The sequence below is a fragment of the Lynx canadensis genome, chromosome B2 (genome assembly GCF_007474595.2).
Source record: "Lynx canadensis isolate LIC74 chromosome B2, mLynCan4.pri.v2, whole genome shotgun sequence".
NCBI lineage: Eukaryota > Metazoa > Chordata > Mammalia > Carnivora > Felidae > Lynx > Lynx canadensis.
The window spans coordinates 101427657-101446360 of record NC_044307.1 but is presented as its reverse complement, the minus strand read 5'-3'; the positions used below and the strand labels follow the sequence as shown (position 1 = coordinate 101446360).

The 18704-nt window shown below is 42.6% G+C and overlaps 1 protein-coding gene across 4 annotated transcripts in view; it reads left to right on the top strand.

The window, feature by feature from the left end:
* Positions 1-18704, top strand: part of FYN (FYN proto-oncogene, Src family tyrosine kinase) — a 214636-nt gene that overhangs the window by 257 nt on the left and 195675 nt on the right. The window lies entirely within an intron of this gene.

The window sequence follows — 18704 nt, the reverse complement described above, 5'->3', positions numbered from 1 at the left end:
CTTCCCGCGGCCGCGCGGGAGGACACCTCTGCGGGGTGCGGCCCTGAGGTAGCGCAGGGATGGGGGGCCCGTTTCCTCGCCTGCGAGCGGGCGCAGGGTGAGAATAGGAATTGTCAGGGGGGCGAGGCTGGCCCAGACTCCACCCTCGCCCTCCTTTCGGGGGCCCCCCGCGGGGACTCGGTCTGTGTGTGTTGTTTTAATGTCAGGGATGATGTAATCACTTAATAATTGATGCCCCGTGCTGCTTCCCTCCCCACCCCACCCCACCCCACCCCTGCCCCACTCCTCCACCTCTCGGCCTCCTTCTGCGGTCGTCGCTTTCCTCAGCTCATCCTCCTGCCTATTTCTGGCACCTCCCTAGCACTTCCCCCATCCTCCCCTTCACTCTTCCTGTGCCACCACCCGCCCAACCTTCCCCTGTCCCCCTTGCTGGAGCCTTCGCTCTTCTTCCTCTGCCTCCCCACCCCTTCTGTTCCCTCAACCTCCTTTCTCTTCCCTGCCCGCTGAATTTCCTCTCTACTTCCCAGATCGATGACTGTTTTTTGTTTGGTCGCCTCCCCTCTCTTATCTCTGCGGCCACAGGCGGAGGGGACTGGGCCAGAAAGAGGCCACCGAGGCTGGGCCCAGGCGGAGATTTGCTGGGACTCAGTGAGAAGCGGGATAATAAAATCACCCTTCTTGCCCCTCCTCCCCTTAATAAATCACACAGACTCGCCGGGTGTGTGTGTGTGTGTGTGTGTGAGTGACACAAAGAGCCCTTTCAGTGTACAGAGAGGAGACGCACAAAGTACCCAAGGATGGGCACGATGATTCTTCTTTCTCTTCACTGGGGCTTCCCTTTCTCTCAGATAAAGCAGTTGATTTTCTCTCTGAGAGTCTTTCCTGCCACATTTACCAAAACATAAAAGGCCCCAGATGCTGCAGGGTGGCAGGTGCTGTCATTTTGCTGTATTCATGGACCCAGTAGCGTTGACTGGCAGCTGCAGTACTTCTTAGATTTAAGGGGGAAATGATTCCAGCAGTCCCAAGAGTTGCTTTCTTATCAAGATAGCCTTCCTCCACCTTGTTTAAACCTCCTCTCCTCTGAGGATAGGTACTAAACAGCTGGGGTAGGATAAATCGGTGTGGGAGCAGAAGAATTTGGCTTCTGAGTCAGATAATTAAATTAGTATTTGATACGAGTGAGGCAGCTAGATTTGCTTCTTCCCTCAAGTCTAAGAAGTGCTGAAGTCTTGAAATTTTGTCTGCCCATTGGTGTTGTTTTACCCTTATATTTAAACAAGTTTCCGGGGGCATCAAAAACACAGCATTCAAATTGGTATTTGGAAGGCCGTGGGAGACTGTGTCTCTTCCCTGCTTCAGGGGAGTCTTCAGACACCCACATCCTTCCTCTCACCACCCCAAGCGACTGCAATACTTTCCACCCTTTGTGCTCTTTCTCCTGAGTCCTGGCCCCATGGGTACTGTGCTTTCAGATGAAGGGACTCACAGACTTTTGGAGGAAGTGGTTTGTTAACTATCTAACGTTTGGGGGTAGGGGGGCACTTAACTATGAGCCAAGGATGTAGAGAATCTTTTGATTGAACTTTGAACCATCTGTTTGGTGTTCCTCTCAAGGAGGAAATGTTAATGTAAATCTAGAGGCTTAATGTTCCATTTTGTAAGCCAGTGGCTATTACATGCTTAATTGATAATATGAAAACGTAGGTTGAACCCATTGATTCCTAAGAGCATGGCTCCTTGACTCTTGTCTTAAGTTTGTTTTTCAAGAATTTTATTAGAAAAGAGTCATTTTTCAAGAATTTTATTAGCAAAGAGTCATGATTCATTAAACATTTACTTCTGTACTTTCTAAGGACATTCATCATGGAACTTTTTATATTTAAAAAAAGCAATAGGGTTAATGGGTATGCTGTAAAAACAAAGGGTTGTTTGTTTGATGCCAGACCCAGGAAGGAAAGTCCGTGCACAATAAGCTCACACTGTGTTGACCGAGCTAAAGAGACTTAATGATAAGGTTGAATGTGAACAAATGCACACTCTGCTTTCTGTACTTTATGCTTTGTCCTGGGTCTGGACTCTCCAATCCCATCAGATCTGCTTGCATTCTGTTTAACCTTTAGGGCTCAGCTCAAAAGTCTTTGATGTTTTCTTTATCCTCCCCACCAAACAAATCACCACGCCTCCAATTTTGTTTTCAGACCTCAGCAGCAGGCATAACGTTTGGCCTGTCTCTGTTTCCATCATTAATTGGTCAGCACATTGAGAGAAGGAACCTGGTCTTATCCTGTTTCAGTAAATGTGAGTTAGGTCTTTGGTATGTGCCAGGCACTTGGATTTATTAAACTAACGTTAGCAGTTGTAACAAATAGGCCTGCAGAAACGTAATGGCTCAAAGGCAATAGACATTTATTATTCCTCATGCAGTAGTCCACTTTTTAAATGCCTTGGCCTGGAAATGACACCTATCACTTCCACTGACATTCTGTACACAAGGGCTGGTTAGGTGGCCGCATTTAACTGCAGGGGAGCCTGGGAAATGTAGGTTAGCCATGTGACTAAGAAAAAAGAAGAAATGTATTTTGGGCCAGCAGCCTTGCCATATGTTGCCATTCAACAAGGCACAGTCATTGCCCTCAAGGAGTTTGTAGGCTGATGAAAACTAAATTGTATGGAAACCTGGAGCATAAACCCATCATTTCTTTTATTCTTTTGATTTCATAAGTTCAGATCTTTTTATTTTAAACATGTTTCATAAAACTTTGCTTTTTGTTGGTTCAAGTAGTTCCCACTCAGTGATTACTTGTAATACAGTGATCTCATGCCTCCTGTGTTGACTTTGGTATGGTTCTTTTACTCTAGTAGAACCTTTCTTGGCCTAGATTTTTTTTATTTGTTGATTTTATAGACTCCCAAAGTGGCTGGGAGGGTCCTTAGAAATCACAGTCCTACCTTCTTAACTGAAAGAGGAAATTAAGCAGAGTGCAGAGGAGAAACTTCTTGCCTGGGGCCATGCTAATGAGAAGGGAGCCCCAGCCAGCCCAGCACTCAGTCTTGCCTGGGTCCCCTTCACCACACAGCTGTCCTGACTTGGTGATTGTGATATCTGCGTATTCCACGGAGACTGAGTTTCCAGACCTCCAGGAGCCGGGCAAACTGCTCGTGTTCTGGATAGTCTCTGTTCTCCACAGGCCTCCAAACCATTGGAGCAATGCTGTCCATACTATTCATCATAGTTAATAATGCATATATTTTTGCTACAAACGGTTCATTATATTCATCTGTTCTGGAAACATTAGCCAAGTGTGTTCCTGTGTGCAAGGCACTGGGAGATAGGGTCATGAAAATGAATGCATCTGCTGTCCTTTTCTTCAGGGGCTCACAGTCTGCCAGGGGAGATAAAAGTAAATAAGTAATAGCTAATTTTTATCGAGCATTTATTATCTGTCAAGCGCTGTTGAAGTTCTGGTCTTAGCAATAATGATCTGAAGTGGTTTCACTTCTCTCCCTTTTACAGGTGGGAAATTGAAGCAGGGGAGGTTAAGTAACCAACTGAAGATCATATAGTTATTAGGTGGTACAGTCACAGTTCAGGCCCAATTAGTTTGGTTTCAAATCCCTTGCTCTCAGCCACTAGGCAATATGCAAAATACTATATATGGATATAATAATATTAATTAAGATACGTTACATGCCATAAGAGGAAGATAGCTAAATACTTTGGAAACTGATACTTCTAGTTGTTGTGAAACAGCCTTATATTTAAATTTAAAAAGTTAAAAATGGGAAAGCAAAGCATGTTGATACTGGAAATACTTTTACTCTGTGTGATTTCTATTTTAAGCTGTGTCCTTCTGTGGGCCACAGATAGGTGGGTAAATGTGAATGGTCATACATATTTCCTTATTCAGCAACATTCATTCATTGTATCTACCATTTGCCAGACACTGAGCTACATGCTTCAGGGGCAGAGGTGTGATCCTGCTCTAAGGAACTTACCTGGACAAAGGAAGTCTCTGCCTGCTGTGATTCTAGGGGCCCTCACACGAAGAAGAGAGCATGTAGAATGGAGCATGAACTACACAAAGAGGTGGAAAAGTGGGGCAGCCAGGCAGCAAAGGTTGGAGGAGGTGTCTTTGAGATGAAGAGTAGGAGTCAGCTAGCAGAGTGTTGTAGAAAGGCCATTGCCCCGGAAGGCAAATGCACTTTTAGGAAATTGGAAGTCGTTTTTGTAGGGGGACGGGGGTATTGTAGAGAGACAGAGGAAGAAGATAGGCTAGAGAAAAATCTGAGTGTTCTTATAAGTACAGTTGACCCTTGAACAACTTAGGTTTGCACACGGTCCACTTATATGCAGATTTTTTTTTTATAAATATGGTATAGTATTGGAAATGTATTTTCCTGGTGATTATCTTAACATTTTTTTCTCCAGCTTACTTTATTGTCAAGAATATAGTATATAATACATATAGCATATAAAATATGTGTTAATCAACTGTTTATGTTAGCAGCAGTCTCAACAGTAGGCTTTTAATAGTTAAGTTTTGGGGGAGTAAAAAATTATACACAAATTTTCGACTGCATGGGGATTGGCACCCCTAACTCCTGCATTGTTCAAGGGCCAGAATGTCAGAATGCCATTTAACAGTTGTAAGTGGAGATGATGCTTTGATCTAATTTGTATTTTATAAAAGATTATCTGGCCACAGTGTAGGCTGTTGCAGACGCAGTCAAGACCAATGCGGGGAAGGTAGTTATGGAAACTCAGATGAGCAATATATAAAAGTCTGAATGGAAGAAATGGAAGTGGAGATGGAACAACAATAACAAAAAAAAAAAAACAGAGTAAGAGAGGGTAAGACAGTATATTGAGGGGCAGGGAAGAAGAGGGGTCCTGGGAAATTAGGTGGAGAGAAACATGCAGACAGGTAATACAGTAAGAGAGGACAGGTATGTCAAATGATGACTTTATCATGGACACTTTGGACTTTCAGGTTGAGGTATGTCATAGGAGTGAAGAGTAAGACTTAAATATACGTCTATTAGCAGCAAATTAGAAACTACTTGAAATAATGGACATGGGCAGTATACTCAGGGACTTTGTAGACAGGGCTGGGGGAGAGCCCAGGAATGGGGGAGGTTAGAGGAACCCTGAATGGAAGAGCCAGAGTGTTGAGCAGGCCCAGGGGAGAGAGGTTTCCTTGATCACCAGGAGGAGAGGGTTATGCCCCGGACATTAAGCAAAATTAAGAATGAAAAGTGCAGTTTGATTTAGCACCAAAGATCTCCGAATCCAGCCAGAGCAGCATCAGGAAGATAAGGGGTGGAGGTCTAAGACTCTGCTGCTCCCTAGACCAAGATAGAAACATGTATCAAAACTGCGGAACATAGGACCTTAAGGGACTAGAGACCACGTAGTCCAACACGTCTGTTTTACTTAGGAGGAAAAATGAGGCCCAGAGAGGCTAGGTGACTTGTCCAAGGTGGCAGAGTCACCACTTAAGGTCCACTGTCAAGCCATTCAGTCCAGGCGAAGGATGTGGTCAAGAGCATGGACTCAGGTGTGGGCCGGGTTCAGCCCCTTCCAGCTGTGTGAACGGGGCCAAGCTACTTAAACTCCGTGCCTCCCTTTTTCCACCTTTAACCTGGAGATAGTTCTTACCTCAAAGCTTTGCTGTGAGGAGTCAGTGAGTTAATAAACGTAAAACCCCACATATGGGAAAAGTGATGAGTTTGCTGCTGTTGTTAAAATGTATGCGTGTGTGTGTGTACACACATACATGTAACAGATATACACACAATACATATATCCCTTAGGGAAGGAAAGGTGAAGATGTACTGTCTGCATAGAAGGAAATTTTGAATATTTTAGGCAGAGATTTGGGTAATGGATTGTCAGGTCTGGATCAAGAATTACTGGAAAGCTTGGAAAGTTTATATAGTATGATTGAAAACAGCATACTTAGCAAGTCTTTGTTAGAAATGCAGAGCCTTTTTTATTCTTGAGAGTAAAAAAAAAAAAAAAAACAAAAGCACTTTGAAGTTAGCCCTATCAAAGACTTTCTTGGTTTTAGTCAGATAACCAGAATTTTAACCTATTAATAATGTAAATCCCTTGAGTTTGACTTCAGAATGTCACCATACCTCCTGAAGACAGAACAAACTAGAGAGTAGGGGGAGAAGACCTGAGTTATGACTTTCATGCACTTGGTTCCTATGAATAAATGGTGATTTGGGTTAGAGAGAGAGTGCTCAGTGTTTCTAGTTGAGCAAATCTAATTTTTAGCCACTAAAACACATGAGTAGCCTAAACCATATTACCTGGAGGGACTTGGGTGACATGCAGTACAGACAGCCTAGGAATAAGTGGCACTCTGGACTTGATTAGGACACAGTAATCCTAGAAGGATATAAATTGAACTGGATTTATCGTCTAATAAAAACGTGGGAAGGAAAGATAATGCTTACTGACTCATGAAACTTTAACAACGTTTGTAAGGCTCTGAGTTGTCGTAATGTTTGGATGAGAGCATTTCCCCATTCATCTCCGTGCTTCCAGGGTGACCCACGTGAGGCCTCACTCTGGATCATAAGCCGACTTGGGTCCTTCCTGGGTATTTTTAGGAAGCAGAGGTCATCATATATTCAGCCCTTGTAGACCCCATGACCTCAACAGCACCCTGTTGGTTTGGGCAAATGTGTATTGAATGTCTATTAACTATAAATTTGGGGGAGAAAAAAAATACAGCATGAGAAATTTTAGCCCATTGTTTATTTCAATTCATAAGGCTTTTTCTGAAGACTGCTTACTTCTGGCCTTGTGATAATGTAAAAAACCATGTAGCACACCATAGCTACTCACCCCTCCTTAAATACACCATAAAAATAATAATACCTACCGCTTTTATTGCACCCCAGAGGCCTTGTTAAGTGCTTTACATACAGTAATTTACTTAATTATAACAACTCCATGAGGCGGGTGTTATTATCCCCATTGATCAAATGGGAAGACTGAGGCTCAGAAAGGTAAAGTGACTTGCCCATTGTCACACAGCTAATTACTAGAGAAGCCAAGTCTGTCTGGCTCCTAGGCTCATGCCTGCTTTTGCTCCAAAGCTGTGGTTCCTCTTTCCCTGCCTACTTTCAAATGACCTTGCCTTCGCTTTGCGGTTGTTTCTGTGTTAAGTGTTAGAGGATATAAAGACACCTTTTCCCCCCGGTGGAAACCTCACTACTTCATTACTCCTCTCAAGACTCACCTTCTGGGAAGCCCCCTCTTTGGTCCTTTCTATGGGCCCCCATGGCACTTGATTTCTACCTCATCATCACCATCATCATAGTTGGACTTGTAAAGAAAGACGGAATCAGCTGGGTGGAAGAATGGGTGGATACTGGTCTTTTTCATTGACTTATGAGCTCTTTGGAAGTCAGGGACAATATCATATTCATGGTCGATTGGCCAACACAACACCCAGCACTATTCCATGGTATACTATCATTATTCCTACTTAACAGATGGGAAAACTGAGGTTTAGAGGTTAAGTGATTTAGTCAGGCTCACACAGCTAGTAAGCATTAGAGCTGGAATCTGAACCTGGACAGTCTGGTTCCAGAAATGTATGCTCCTAACACTAATTTTGTTCCATCTTTCAAATGAGATTGTAAGCCATGAGTATGGAGACAGTGGATATCATCTCCTAGCCCAGTACCTCACAGTCCATGCTCTGTAAACAGCAGCTCTCTTGTTCTTCCATCCACCCTGGCAGAACAACAAACAATATATTGAACTAGGTCTTAGCTCATAATAATAAGGAGAGAGTTTTAGGGTCATGGTTACATGAATATTCTCTGAGGATCTTACAGAGTGCATATCTCCGGGCCATCTTCTGAGTCAGTAGGTCTGGGGCTGTCAGGATTGAGCACCGAACTCCCTTCTGGATATGAGAATGGCAGTAGGGATGGAACCATCAGGGAGGCAGCTTCTGAAAGACAAGGAATGAAGCAAGCATAGTGAGTCTCATCCACATTGATGGGAGCAGGCCGTGAAGTGGTAGAAAATCATCAGTCAGCCCGAGTCAGCAGCCGCCCAGGGGAGGCTGGGGATCAGAAATCAATCACAGAAAGACCACTTACTTTGTATTTTTAAGATTTCTAAGTACCTGCTTCTTTTGAATGTGCTGGTGGGATTTTATCTGATGAATTTAAACACTTTCATTTTTCTCAGAGCTTCCGTCTTTGAGGTTCCCAAAAATAGTAGGCTTTTCATGGAGTTGTATAAGGATTCCATCTGCTTTATACTGAAAAGTAGGGCTTTAATGGAAAATTAAAAATGAGCCAGATCGCCTTTCCCACAACAAAGCCCAGGGCACTTTTCCCAATCCTTTCTTCTTTTAATCCCCAGCAAAAGTTACTGAATCTGTATTTCTGTGGGATCACCCCCACCCTCCAAATTAAATTCTACCCAAAAGCCAAATAAACACTAACAAGTTTCTTCATTTCCATACGTTGTCATATCTATTTAAAGGCAATAACAGTTTCAAATATTGTCACTTATAAAATTTGATTTTCATTTCAGTTTTCATTTTATTCCAGAATTGTGTGATCTGTGGCCTATAACTAGGCACATGCACACAAGGATACCTGAAAAGTGCTGAGTTCTGTTCATGGTTTCTCTTATTTGCTCTCAAAGTTTGGAGGCTTTCACCTTTCATTGTAGAGTTTACTGTCTAACCTACAAATATAGAGCACCTCATTGTTTTCAGTTGTAGGAGCTGAGTTATCAACGAATGCTAACATTCTGTCATTCTCTATCTTTTATCGTCTCCTTTTACTTGAAAATGTCAATTCTGTGGCTGTCCTTTATATATACTGTTGCCCAGTCTATATTCTCTTGATATGTTATGTCCTTCAGGCTCTCCTGTGGTTTGCAAATAATGATTGCAGTTGCTTCACTCCTATACCTTCTAAATTGAGTGAGGGGATGTTGATCCATGTGAAATGGATGTACCAGCTGATGTAGATACTGGTTCTCTTCCCTTGTCCCTTTACTTACAACCCAGTGAATAGGAGCAAAGACCAAATTCCTTAGGCTGGCATTCAACACCTTCCATGTCCACATTCTTAGTCATACTTGGCTCACCTCATTTACCACTATACTAACACTTGATTAGCTAGATGTCAGTCTAGTATCTCATTAATATGAAAAATGTGTTCTGGCCTTTGTTTTCCCTTCTTGAAATCCCCTAGCCCTTCTTTTCCCTCAGAATTCTACCCATTTTTCAATCCCAGCTTTAGGAAGTTTCCCCTAATCTTCTCATCCTCTTACATTGAATACTTATGACCAGTTGTCTCCTAATAAATGATGCCTTATGTTGTTAGTTAAATTCTCATAGGAGAGATCTAAGGTTCAGAGAGATTTTGTGACTTGCCCAAGGTCATATATCCAGTTACTAATTTAGTTTAGACTATAATCTAGGTCTCCAAGGAATCTGTGTGGGTCCTGTATTCTCAAGAAACTGTTGGCCCTTTGTGTGCAAAAATGTTGTTTGCTGGCCCCCCATAGCAGGTAGCACGATGTCATTCGTAGTGTAGATATTCAGTGGATCTTTATTTGGAGAGGCCCTGGAGCAGGGCCCCGGAGTATGTAGCTGGTCTCCTGGCCATCTGTGGGGCTTGGATGTTGAGCCTGTGTAGTTTTTGTAGTTTCTGATGGCACCAGGTTGACTCTCTACCAGCCCGCATGGTTTAGGGTCAATGATTGTCCCAGACTGGTTCAGGAACCACTGTTGTATTTTGAGGATGGTGTGTGTTTAAAGATCTTGCCCTCGTAATCTTGAGCTTTTGGTTAAACATTTAGAGTGGTCAGGGAAATAGTTACTTCTTTGTCCTCTGCCATCAGATTTTTACCAATAAGATTTTCACTAAAAACCATAGGAAGTTACCAGTGGTGCAGTGACATCCAAGACCAGGAGAAATGCAGAATGTTTCAACACTGGGAGGAGGTTGGAAGAAAACAGTAGTGGATGGTGGAAGAGTGCAGAGTGGCCACCAGGGTTGTGCCTGGAAGTCTGAGAGGACTGGGGAAGCCGGTGCCCATCCATATCTGCACCTCTCCAAGTAGCATTTACCTGAGTCCCTCAGCCACGTGACACCCAACCGTGACTGTGGAAGTGCCATCCTCTCCCTGTGTTAATTTGGTTCACTTGGTAGTATCAGCATCTGAAGAATCTCCCTGGCAGGGGAGGAAGGTTCTTTTCTAGACTTAAGGTCCTACAAAGTCATGACTAACACTGTACCCCAACCAGAGCCTCTGTATCTCCATCAAAAGAATGACTGAAAATAAACCTTATGAAATGTTTTCCATGGTTAGGGGTCATTACTCGAGTCATTTCTGTAACAAGATGACAACAGCATAACAGTCAATGTTTGTCAGCCACTCATTAAGAGTCTTCTCAGCTACCTGTGGAAAGTTCTCTGTGATTCCTCATGAATGCGTCGCCCTGCCTAGCCCTCACCTGGATGCCAGCTTTCATGTATCTAAGGGAGGGAGAATAAATAAGAACATTTTGTATGGATGTAGTCCAACTGCTGCAGCCAGAAAGAGGGGAGGTACCTGGTGCTTCACTGTTGTTTGAAATGCCATTATGGTCTTTGGAAAGCGGTAGTGAACTTTTTTCCCTTCCTTAACCATACATGGTCCATGATTTGAGCACCTCCTCACCCCCAACCCCCCTCCCATTTCCACAGTCACCTCCTTAAATGCAGGAGATCACATGCCGGTGTCCTAATACACTCTCTCCTTGGCTGGCATGTAATGTCACCACCTCATGCATTTATCCAGTTTGTTCATGTTCAGTCATTTTGGTATATCTCCCTGTCAGAATTGTCCATTTTCAGTAGCATGCTTCTAGAAGGCTGAAAGCACATCTCATTTCATTTGCGTTGTGCTATGTAACACTACACTGAGCTGTGCATTTATTAAATGCTTGTTGATTATGATTCTGAGCTTCCAAGCTGGGAGGTCTTACAAGTGTTTTCAGTACTTCTGGAATGAGATGCATCTTGAATATATTTTCTTCTTGTAGGTAGTACATCAGGTCCTTTGCATTGGTAGGTCCTCAAAATCATGGTTCAGAACCCAGATTTTGGTTGCACAGTGTTTTAGGTTCCCCCTTATGTTCAACTTCCTTGGGTGAAAATGCCAGTGATGCCAACTTCTAATCCTGTTTTCAAATTAGGGGCAAGGCATAGGTAGATAATGTGCCATATCACATCCTTCTTTTCATATAGGTGTGGTTGTCCATATAATTCCCACCGTCTTGTAGTCATTATTCAACAGATTGTTGATTTCAGACTGTTAAGAGTTGCAGGTAGTTCTCCAAGTGAAGGCCTGTGAGGTGTGGCTGGCAAGGACCTATGAGGACTCCAGAATAATGAGCTGAGCCAGATGCCTCTGTGAGTGCCAGTAGCTCCAGGGAAGTTCTGGTTAGTTTATGCCTGAATGTGATATAAGGAGGACTGGCACTTGGAAAACTGCAGACGTTCTTTGTACCTTGGCCCAAATATGCCAAATGAGGAAGGGTGCAGTGTGTGAAGGTTTAAGAGTCCCCGATCTAGAGTTCCCAAGGCAAACTCCGCTTCCCAGATCTCCTGTCCCGAGCTGTGACAGAGGTTCTGTGTGTAGGGGTTGAAGTACCCTGGCCTCCATCCCCACAACAATGCTCTCATGCACTTGAGATCCAGAACTACCAGTGTGGGAAGAGCCCTGCTCTATGCTGCCCACCAGGACACTCAGCTGGGCTTTAAGAACCTTCTAGATGAGCTAGAACTGCAGAAATGATCCACTAGTGAGGGTGATGTTGGTGAGATTGGAGGGAGGGGGGGGATAACGGATGGAAGAGGATCAACAAAGAGTTGGCAGGGGCAAGATCATGATGGGTATAGGAGGAGCCCTTGTATTAGTCTTTTGTGGCTGCAACAAATTACCCCAAACTAGGTGGCCTAAAACAACAGAAAAATTTCTCTCACCGTTCTGGAGTCCAAAAGTCTTGAAATTAAGGTGTCACATCCCAGTGACACTTTGCTCTGGAGACTCTGTTCCATGCTTCTTTCCTAACTTTTGGTGGCTGCTGGCAGGCCTGGGCGTTCCTTGGCTTTTAGACCCATCACTATAGTTTCTGCCACCAATTCACATGAGATTTTCCTTTGAGCATCTTTACATGGCTTTCTCCTCTCTCATAAGGACGCTTGTCACTGGATTTAGGGCCTACCCTAATTCAAGATGGTCTCATCTCAAGATCCTTAACTTCCTCTTTTTTATTTTTTTTTTAATGTTTGCTTGTTTAGAGAGAAAACGTGAGCAGGGGAAGGGCAGAGAGGGAAGCAGAATCCCAAGCAGGATACACGCTGTCAGCACAAAGCCCAACATGGGGTTCAGTCTCACCAACCATGATATCATGACCTGTGCCAAAATCAAGAGTCAGTCGCTTAACCAACTGAGCCACCCAGGCACCCCATCAAGATCCTTAATTTATTAATTATATCTGCAGAGACCCTTTTCCCCATGAGGGGATTTCGGATGGGCATATTTTATAATGGGAAGGGGGCTGCCGTTCAACTCACTATAGCTCTCAACAGGATAAAAATTAGCAGTAACTTGAAGTGAGAAAGAACACATGAGAAGGGTATTTGCAAGTCTGAATTCCCACGAAGGGGCAGGCACAGTATTTTACACGTGTGATTTCTAACTATCACTGAGGCAGATGAAGATACTGACATTTAAAAAAATTTTTTTTTAATGTTTATTTATTTTTAAGAGAAAGCACGTGTGCAAGTGTGGGAGGGGCAGGAGAGAGAGAGACAGAGAGAGAGAGGGAGGGAGACACAGAATCCGAACAGGCTCCAGGCTCTGAGCTGTCAGCACAGAGCCCAATGCAGGGCTCAAACTCACAAACTGTGAGATCATGACCTGAGCCCAAGTTGGACGCTAAAGCAACTGAGTCACCCAGGCGCCCCTGACATTTTTATGTGAAAAGAAAGAAGTTCAAAGGTGTGAATGTCCTGAAGCCTTTCAGTAAAATTGGAGGCTGAGCCATTATCCAAGGTTGGAAGGTTCAAAGATAGGACAGCTTGGTGAATCTAGAAGAAGTCCAAACAGCCACAAAAATATAGAGTAATATTTAAAAAAATTTTTTTTTCAACGTTTATTTATTTTTGGGACAGAGAGAGACAGAGCATGAACGGGGGAGGGGCAGAGAGAGAGGGAGACACAGAATCGGAAACAGGCTCCAGGCTCTGAGCCATCAGCCCAGAGCCTGACGCGGGGCTCGAACTCACGGACCGCGAGATCGTGACCTGGCTGAAGTCGGACGCTTAACCGACTGCGCCACCCAGGCGCCCCTAGAGTAATATTTTAATAGATGGATAGAAATTATTACAGAGAGGGGTGACTGGCTGGCTCAGTCAGTGGAGCATGTGACTCCTGTTCTCAGGGTTGTGGGTTTTGTTTTGTTTTTTTGTTTTTGTTTTTGTTTTTATTATTATTATTATTATTTTTTAAGTTTATTTGTTTTTGAGACAGAGAGAGACAGAGCATGAACAGGGGAGGGTCAGAGAAAGAGAGAGACACAGAATCTGAAACAGGCTCCAGGCTCTGAGCTGTCAGCACAGAGCCCAATGCGGGGCTTGAACTCACTGACCGTGAGATCATGACCTGAGCCGAAGTCGGCCGCTTAACTGACTGAGCCACCCAGGCGCCCCTCAGGGTTGTGGGTTTGAGCCCCACATTGGGTGTAGAGATTACTTAAAAATAAAATCTTTAAAAAAAAACAAAAATGTATTACAGAGAAATAGTGAGGCCCCATTGGAATTTGTAGGTATTTTTTAACAGTTCGCTTTAGCCCAGTTTTGTGATTTGGCCTTGTAGTACTTGTTACTTTGGAATGGAAAATCTGACCGTTGGGTGACCTAGAGTTGAGAATTGATTTGAACCATCAAGTGAGGAGGATGTTCTTAGAGACTAAGGAAAATATCAGTTGAATCAGCTGCAAGTAGGATTTAGGCTGGCTAGGGGAGCAAGCTGGAATTGGGATAGTAGATGCAGTAAGGAAGGATCTGTAGTCTTACAGATATGATGCGTGAACACAGCAGGTATGGAAGAGGGGAAACAAAGGCAGGAAGCCCTCGGAAGAGGAAACCTAGGGGAGTGTAGAGTTCTAAAATGATGCCGAATAAGGGTGGCTCCTTGTTGAATGGATAGCTGCTCAACTGTAGATTAATGATTAAGGACATTAGGTATAAATACTTCAAGAAACTGAAATCCATAGGCCTCTTTTGCTCTTGGTTCAAATATGTGTACAGTTGACCCTTGAACAACACAGAAGTTAGGGATGCTGACTCCTTGGGCTGTCGAAAATCCATGTATAACTTTTGAATTACCAAAAACTTGAATGTTAATTGCCATCTGTTGACTGGAAGCCTTATTGATCATCAAAAGCTGATTAACATATTTTGTATGTTATATGTATTATATACCATACTCTTACAGTAAAGTGAGAAAATATTAAAACCAACCACAAGAAAAAATACATTTACAGTACTGTACAGTATTTATCCAGAAAAATCCAGGTGTAAGTAGACCTGTGCAGTTCAAACCTATGTTGTTCAAGGGTTGGCTGTAAATGATGTCTTCTAGAAGAATGACATGTCAGTATGTTGCACTTTTAAAAAAATCCTGGATAATGGAGTGCCTGGTTGGCTCAGTCAGCAGAGCATGCTACTCTTGACCTCAGGGTCATCAGTTTAAGCCGCATGTTGGGTGTAGACTTTACTTCAAAAAAATTTTTTTTAATATTTAAAAATCCTGGGTGAATGTTCTGGGCTCTCTGAAACCCTACATTATGACCTTGTTTAGTGGGGGATAATCTTAAACTAGTATTCAATTTACTTTACTTTCCTTCTAATTCTTGTTTCCCTGGGAATCTCCCCCATTGAGGCGAAGGATTCCATTACTTCAGGGGGAGGACAGAATATGGTCTAGGACAAAGAAGACGTTGTTCAGCTTTTGACTTTCAAAACAAGCCCTTGAAGCATGTTTCAGAGACCAGAATTAGCCCAGGCCTTCACTCAAAAGAGGCAGGCTTTGTTAGAAGAAAAATGATTGTGGATTCCAAGGAGGCAGATCTCAGAAGGCCTGGTATATATTGTGTAGTAAGCCATGCAGGAAGGAGGAAATACCTTCCTGGGATGGAGCATGGAGCTTGTAGAGATTAGGAGGAGACTAGAGCTAAATGAATGGGTGGCTGAGATCCCCCACTTCAGGAGAGTGGAGGAGAATCTGCTTGCAGAGAGCACCCATACCTTGCATTTGGTCTGGAACCCTGGAAGGAAACTACCTGTAGTGTACTCTACAGGGGGGCGTGTTTAGTCAGAAGCAAGCCCTCTCAATTCCCCAAAGCCTGCATGTGGCATAGGAGTGATCCCACAGGCCTGTAGGCCCCCCTCAGGCACATGTGGAGGTGCAGAGGGAGCTGGGAGGCAGAATGAAGGCGGCACAGAGTGAACTGTGCAGTCTCACTCCTGGAGACTGGTTGGGTTCAATCTACCAGTCACATCAGCAGAATCAGGCCAACACCCAAAGACAAAGGGATGAAACATCCCAGGGACGCCAGTGAGGGCATGGAGGGCAGTGCCTAGACTAGGTCCTCTCCCCATCCTGCTAACCTGGGGTGGGGGCAGAAGGGCAAGGGAAAAGAACACAGCCCTGAGAGGCAGTTTAGAGAAGTTTAATTTGACTAATTGCCCTGAAGCAACTAAGAATTTTAAATCTGAAGAGATTAAGTTATCTTGAAGTGGCGAGATTGTTTTTGTTACTATCATCAGAAATGCAGTGGTCATGATCAATTTGAATTAAACACTGGAGAAATGAAGTAACATTTTTAAAAAGTATTTATTCATTGGGGTGCCTGGGTGGCTCAGTTGAGCGTCTGACTTCGGCTCAGGTCATGATTTCCCGGTTGGTGGGTTCAAGCCCCGAGTCAGGCTCTGTGCTGACAGCTCAGAGCCTGGAGCCTGTTTCGGATTCTGTGTCTGCCCCTCCCATGCTCATGCTCTGTCTCTCAATAATAAATAAACGTTAAAAAATTTTTAAATAAAAAAAAGTATTTATTTAGGAAGCTCTAGGCCCAACGTGGGGTGGGAACTCATGACCCTGAGATCAAGAGTTGCATGCTCCAGTGACTGAGCCAGCCAGGTGTCCTTAAGTAACATTTTTTTGTGTGTGTACAGCTGAGTGATAAGTGTAAATTTCACTCCTGCCACATTGCATCTGAGCTGTATTTTATCTTGATGATGATGATGATGATGGTAACAATGATGGCAGCATATTCACTGGCTTGTATTCTTAGAGTATGCTTTTTCTTTTGAGTAAATCATGTCTTCGCATACGTGTATTAGGTTCACTTTGGGCAAGAAGTGGGAAGATCTGCCCTCTCAAGGAGCAGGCTTGTCTACCAGATTTTCCCAAATGTAGTGGGGATTTGGGCTTCCTGTTTTTAGCTTGTGGCAGTTCTTCTGAGTGCCCTGGAAGGGAGGACTTCAGTTGCCAGGGAGACTCATTTCAGTGGAAATTATTAGAATTTTCAGGACTTTCTTTAATCAATTTACTGTGATACTGGAGACTAGAAGAGAAGATTTACTGGGTGTGATCCTTCAGTTCCATATTTTAAAGGAATCAGGGTGAATACTAGAGATTGTATTCAATCTCTGATTATCATGGGAGAAACTCTTCACTTTTATTCAGTCCTCATGTACTAAATAAAGCATGAGTATATGGAGGGATTCATTTTCGAGTATAACTCATAAGTAGTTACCAGAACACTAAATGGGGGGGTGGGGGTGGGCGCAGAAACCAGTTAGCTCTTTTTAATTATGTCTCATCCCAACTTGACATTCGTACAAGGATGATGCTACATTTAAGAAGATGTTTTAAAACCTGCTGTTTCTTGAAATGCCTAGTAATTTGAGAAGGGAAATCTTTAGTCTTGCTTTAAAAAGTGTGTATTTGGTGGTGTGTTGAGGATGTTGCTTATATACTTTTCTACTAGAAAATTATGGTGGCACTTTGAGCACATCTTCTCAAAATATACACGCATCTCATATTTTTCCTCATCTGTCAGTGGGAGCCAAGAGAACTCGAGATGTGGGATCATAACATTGTGGAAAGGAGTCACTAAAATAATCAATACTATAGAATTTTTAAAGGTTAATTTATTAACTGATACCATGTTTGGACCTTTGAAATGGTTCTATTCAAAATCGGAAAAATAAAATTTCTAAAACTTAAAAACATGTCCATGTACATTAGAAGAAAAAAACCTTTTTATACTGAGTAAGCATTAAAAAGAACATATGACCATAATTATTTGGGGTATACATTCACTCTAGTCAGTTTCTAGCTATATGTCTCTAATACCCATGTCACATATTTTTTATGAAGAGTGAACTGTTTTAAATGTTCTCATAGACTTGCCTCTAGTCGTCTTCAAAGTTGTGTCTTATAGTCACTATGTGAAATTGTTACTGTCATCAGTTGGCATTGATGGTATACATCAAAATATTTTTTTCGCAGAGAAAATAGTTCTTTCTACCGATGCACATGAGCTCAGAGCAAATTCTGCTAAATGGAGGCTTTCCTCGGGCTAACTTTTTACGTGTTGAAATGTGTTAATATTTTAGCCCAAATATTTTCACAGGTCTTTTACCCTCAGGATTTTTATCGTTAATAAATATTTTTACAAAACTCATGAAAATAAATTCCTCTGTGGTCCTTTTGAATGTCTTGTCACATTTAGATGACACAAATTGTATATCTTCATAATTTCGCTCCATTCTGGTTCCTAATATAAATGTATCCAATTAAAACTAGGAGCACCATCAAAACATCACCTCAAGTCGAGATCCTTCAACACATCATAATACAATTTCAGAATTAAATCTTGGACACTGTGTTTAGTCCCTCCTTTGCTTTGTCGGGATAAATTTCAACATCTTCCTTTTTGCAAGCCTTGTTTTCAATAACTGCAATTGGCTAAAAGCTTTAAAGAACTGAAGTGTTTTGGCGCTTCATTCACTGCTTTAATGAAAGATTTCCAACTGTTTTGGAACAGAACGCACCCAAACTTTACAGGATTCATCTATCATACCATTATGCAACAACTAGGTTGATTTAGAGAATCGTTTCTCAAACATTTTTTTCTTTTTTTGGTTAAAGTTTATTTATTTTGAGAGAGAGAGAACGAGCATGAGCAGGGGAGGAGCAGAGAGAAAAGGGAGAGAGAGAATCCCAAGCTCCAACTCACAAGGCTCAGGGGGCTCGAACTTACAAATGTGAGATCATGACCTGAGCTAAAATCAAGAGTCAGACGCTTAACTGACTTAGCTACCCAGGAGCCCCTCAAACATTTTTTCTAAAACTTGGTTGCTGATGACAGGTGGCAAAGTAAAAGGCACATATTGTGCTGAAATGTTAATAATATTCACAAAACACTTTGTCACAAAAATTTGGTAGTTATGTTTTCCTATTATTTGTCAATTTCTACATCTGTAGGTTTTTTTTTTTTTTTTGCATTTGGTAGAATATAGCCACTTATTTGAATGCAGTTATGAGTTATGCATATGCATACGCAATTCCAAGTGACTTTCTGTTC